Below are 5,898 nucleotides of genomic sequence, written 5' to 3'. Positions count from 1 at the left end.
TTTAGGGATCAACGTGACTGGGTGCGTGCCGTACAGGCAGTTTCAGCCCAAAGAGGAGCCTAAAAGGGTAGGTTTTGATTTATTTTCCACGGGGTCATGAGGGTCAGGAGATGCTCCAAAAAATAGCAACGTCTCCACCCCCCCTCCCCACCCCCACCGTCCGTGCTTGTTTTCCACCTGCCAGCCTTATGTGAAAATGAGGCCAAGCCCTCGAGGTGGACCTGGCCTCCTCATGGCACCATGGGAAGCCTGGCAGGCACCCTCCGGGTCTGTTTGAAAACTGCACTGGAGGAAAACCTATCCCATAGCCATGACAACATGCAAACAGGCCCTTCAGCCCAACCAGTCCATGATGGTGTTTGCCCTTCGGTCGAGCAGTCATTCTAATCCCATGTGCTCATACCCCTTTATCTCGCTTTCCCTGCAAGCACCTACCTGCTTAACCTGTTCTTAAAAGTTGACATGGCCTCTGCTCCAATCACTAATTCTAAGAGTGCATTCCACAGCCTTATAACGCTCCTGCTCTCTGTCCTAAATCTCTTGACCTGGGACGCGCTGCCTGAAAGGGCGGTGGAAGCAGATTCAATAGTAACTTTCAAAAGGGAATTGGATAAATACTTGGAAAGGAAAAATTTGCAGGGCTACGGGGGAAGAGCTGGGATGAGTGGGACCAATTGGAGAGTTCTTATAAAAGAGGCACGATGGCCTCCTTCTGTGCTGCATGACTCTATGAACAATACACTTGCATGAAAGTGAATTTGTCAAAACTGTACCATATTACTCTCAATATCGGAGACATTTTAGCAAAATGCTGAATTGGGTTCAGTATTTCGTCTGATTAGGAAGAAGGTCACGACAATTGATCATTAAACCAGATTGGCAATGGTATCACACTAGGATCTAGTGCCCGCGATCACTATTAATTCCATAAAAGCTCCAATATCTACCCCTTCAATAGTGAATCAGGCTCTTAGCCACATAAACTTCGCGGACTGCAGATTTCATTTGTTTTACGTTCATACATTTTATCGAGGTATTGTGTGGAATAGTTCTCTTACCTGTAACAAGCAGAAGAAGGATTGGTCTCAGTTGACCCATGATGCAGTCCTTGGGTTACACACTGGAATTCTAAAGAAACAACAAAGAATACCATTTTAATTTTTGCCGTGTGCCTCTCTACTTAACATCTCTACTTAATGCTATCAATTTCCCTCTGCTACTTACCATTTAATGAGCTGAATATTTGCAGATGAGACCTGATCGTAGCCACCTGCATACCTACATGCACCCATCTTGTTCGGCTGTTTATTTGATTACCTTCCTGGTAAGGAGCGGAGAAACTTGCCCTTTCCAGCACGAAAAGGAGGCGATTGAATGGTGGCCATAAAGTAAATAGAATAGAAGAGGTAGGTCCAGAACATTATTTAAACTAAGCCATGACAGCACATAGGAAGAGCAGTCGGCCATTCAGCCCCTCAAACCTGCTCCACCATTCAATTAGATCATGGCTGATCTGCACCTCAACTCCATTTACCCGCCTTTACTCAGTATCCCTTGATACCTTTACCCAATAAAAACTGTCAATCTCAGTCTCCAATATTTCAATTGACCCAACAACCACAGCCTTTTGGAATTCCAGAATTTCACTGCCCTTTGTGTGAAAAAGTCCATCCTGAATTAATTCCTAACTCTAATTTTAAGAATATGCCTCCTTGTTCTGGATTCCACTTACCAGAGGAGATAGTTTCTTGTGTCTACCCTATCGAATCCCTTTATCATATTAAAGACCTTGATAAGATCACCCCTCACCAAACAACACAGAGAAGCAGAATGAGCCTTCATGGAATAGGAGGAGGAGAGGGGCGGGGCCTCGCTTCACTTCACTTCAAAGTCAGTTTGGGCCTTAACACCAATCTTCCCACTAATCCTTTGGGGGGTTTGCGACCCCTTTAACGGGCTCCGCGGCCCATTCAAATTTCCGCGCATGCGCGGTTTTTCCAATGTAAAGCCGCTGAGCGGCCTGCGCGGGTCCGGCTACACAGCTTAACATGAGCATTGTTTAACACCCAATGAAGTTGGTGCTGAAGACTCAAACTCATCCAATCTAAATCATAAGATATAATAAGATAAAGAAGACCATTGCCCATCTCAGTTCCTCCCTCCAGGAAGAGACTATAGTCCAACTTGTTAAGTTATTTCTTGGTTGAGAATGTGGCTTTGCATTGTCCATCCTGAGCTTTGTATCAGAGGATAGCATTGACATTAGGAGACCTGCATGTCTAAGGCGTTAACTCAAATGAGTTAACACAATGGTTAAAATACAAAGCAATTCCATAGAAATGGGTGAACCCGAAACTTTCCAATAGTGCAATTTAAACCCATTTTTCTTTCATAAATGTACAGAAACAATGAATGTAGATCTTGACGCACTCACCAATTTCACGACTACAATCCAAGCAGATTTGAAAAAGACTGAAACCTAAGTGTGAACATCATTGTTCTCACTTGCATAACAGGCTTATCATTGTTTACACATGACTGCGTCAAGGCAAACAATAAGTGACTATATGTGAACTACCCCTTCTTCTATTGTATTCTCTCTGGCCAAATGCAGTCAAGAGGGCAGACAGCAAGCTTCCCTCTGCGTTGCTCTGGATTACCTGCTAAGGTGGCGCAAGAGAGTGAGTTGGTGATGGCTTCCACTTCACTTTTCCTTCCCCTTCTGCGGTGAACCATCTGTTGTCTATTCAATGCTTCCTTTTGGGAGTACTGCCGAGTATAGGAACTCAATGCTATTCCTTTGTTACCTCTAGACTTGACTATTCCAACACACTCCTGGCTGGCCTAAAGCACCGATCTCCCGGGTTCCAAGCATTAACATAAACCTGCCTGAAGACCTAGTAATAAAACTGAAATCCAATCTGGAGAAAAATCAGAGAACCCAAATAGGGATTGGGAAATAGATCGGACAAGAGGAGGGCCATTGACTGGAGCACAGAATCTAGGCTCCAGTGCAGTGCTGAGGCAGTGCTGCACTGTCAGAGGTGCTGCCTTTCAGACAAAGCGTTAAACCGAGGCCTTGTCTGCTCTCTCAGGTGGACGTAAAAGATCCCATGGCACTATTTGGAAGAAGAGCAGGGGAGTTCTCCCCGGTGTCCTGGCCAATATTATTCCCTCAACCAACATAACAAAAACAGAATATCTGGTTATTATCACTTGCTGTTTGTGGGAGCTTGCTGTGTGCAGATTGGCTGCCACATTTCCCATATTTAAACAGTGACTGCACTTCCAAAAAAAAAAGAACTTAATTGGCTGTAACCTCCTGAAGTCCTGAATGGGGCAAGTCTTTCTTTTTTACCCAATACTAATACCAATTCATTAATCCTGTATTTAGTGTTTCTTATTTTGTAAATGGACAGCAACTTCTAAATAGGTGTTGGACGGTGATTTTGTCAAGCGTCAAAACTTCATCCACCTGCCATTTCCCCAACAAAATCGTGAGTGCAAAATGATGTCTGTAGGAAGACTATTTTTAAAAAATTGAATCTTTGCCTTCCTTTAAGTATTGCCTGATTGCCAGAAAAGGTAACATCTAGTGTGAACGAAGGGATTGACAATTCAGGACTGTTTTCATGGTCTGGAATTTCTCCTCCCTCAGGCACTGAAACTGACCAAACTGGGACCAAGACTAACACAACACAGAACAGCAATCTGCCCTGGGATTTTCCAGACTGCACAGGTTAGTGAGATAGTAGGTGTGGCCTTCTTTACCCTCAAGGTTATCGGTGCATCGCCGCTGCACTAATCACTCCGTAAAGCTGACTGATCCAGATGCAAACTGAACCACACGAAGCAAAGCTTTTTTTCCCCCTGAGATTTATGTAGTGAGTCCAAACATTTTAATGCGTTAATAAGCACAGTGTTTCGTAATATCTGCAGAGACACCCTTTGACCATTTTGGGCTTTGATGAGAAAGGTTTGAAGAGGACCTAAGTACGCAACCTGCTCTGCATTAAATACATGCCAGCTTTAGTGATCCATCCAGTGCACTGAACCCCACTTCCACATAAGCGTACAAATGCATTCTTAACAGGTAATACTGAGCTAAATTTAAAAACCTACTGCTTTAGAAATTCAACTTACTCTCTCAGAGCATCAGATATAATGCCCCAATCCAGCAACAAATTCACTTGTACTGATAAAGAACCATCCATTTTCAGCTTTGTCAAGGATCTTGACCGGTGTAAAGGATGATTTACAGCTTTGGTCTTACTCTACGTAACACAGCAACTGAACTTTCCAAAGGCACAATACACCTATATGTAGATAGCAACACTCAGCCGGTCAGGCAGCATCGAGGAGAGAGAAACAGTCAACGTTTTGGGTCGAACCCTTCGTCAGAACCCTGAGGGAGGAGAAATTCCAGCCCATGAAAACGGTCCTGAATTGTCAATCCTTTCCTTCACACTAGATGTTACCTTTTCTGGCATTCAGGCAATACTTAAACCCAGAACCCTGAGTTCTGACGAAGGGTCAGCGACCCAAAACGTTGACTCTATTTCTCTCTCCTCGATGCTGCCTGGCCTGCTGAGTGTTTCCAGCATTTTCTGTTGTTATTTCAGATTTCCAGCATCCGCAGTATTTTGCTATTGTATATGTAGATAGCACCTGTTTCTAAGCCTGCAGTGAAATCTTACAATGGGAATCCAGTATATTGACCTTAAAAGCAGCCACACTATGAACACAATTACAAATCATGCTTAATATACACTGACTTAATATACATTTGTTTTAAGAGGTATTAAATTCTGATAATGAATTTTTGTATTGACCATATACTCTGAACGAAAATGTACTCTGCAGATATTTGGCTGACTAGCAATCATAATTTACTTCAATTTATCCATGGCAAAAATGTCTTTAAGTTGATGTTTAAAAACATAACTTTTTTTTTAAATGTTAAAATGTTAATGAAAATATATACAAAATTACAGTACCTCGATTCTAAATAGGTTCTTTCACTGTTTAATCCTTTCCGAGGTTCCAATTCCGTTTAAGCAACTACACAGTGGATCTGCGGAGCTGATTATCTCCTTAACTGCTACCTGTTCCTTCTGGTGCAGATAGGTTACTACTTGCTGTCTGCTGAGTTAGAAACAGGTCTTTTTATGTGGGTATAGTTGGTATCACATTTCTTAGTTTCATGACGCTTTTCCTTTTGTCTTTCTCTGTTGGGCCCTCTAGGTATAGAGCTGACTATGAGTGATGGAATGCCAGCCAAACTGGTCCCACCACTCCTTGACGTTGGCTGACTGCATTTTTTTTAGACCTCTCTAGTCTTTAAAAAGTTATTTTCTCCGCCTCCTCATCCAGGTCTTCACCAGACTGTAGGTGACCTCCCAAGCCTCCTTCAACCCAGCTATAAGAAGACGTGTGGAAGGGACATGATGGTAGCCCTCCAGTACCTGAGCTCTCCCATCATGGCTTTTTGAATAACTTCCCAATGTTTTTTCACTTTGCCTCCATTACTTTGCTTGGTGGATTATTCTAAGTGGATAAACAACTCCTACTTAAATTACATAAAAACAGAAACTGCTGGAAACATTCAAGCAGCGTCTGTAGAGAGAGGAAGATAGGGTTAACGCTTTAGGTCGGTGACCTTTTGTCACAACGTCATCAACCTGACAAACTCTTCAGCTGCGATTTTATCGGCACTGAGAGGGCGGGTTTGGAGGCAGGTCAAAGGGTAAAATCGTTTTGATTGACGGTGGGGTCGGATCCCGGCGTCAGCCCGCCTCCAAACAATTTTCCCAAGTGTCGGGTCCCCGATTTGCGCATGAACCCGACACTTAGCGGTGGTCAATCAACGTAAAATCACGTCTGTGGGCCGGATGCAGT

Source organism: Somniosus microcephalus, chromosome 32 (genome assembly GCF_052327205.1).
Source record: "Somniosus microcephalus isolate GS21.2 chromosome 32, FLI_Smic_1.0, whole genome shotgun sequence".
NCBI classification, from domain to species: Eukaryota; Metazoa; Chordata; class Chondrichthyes; order Squaliformes; family Somniosidae; genus Somniosus; species Somniosus microcephalus.
This window is presented reverse-complemented; position numbering follows the sequence as displayed.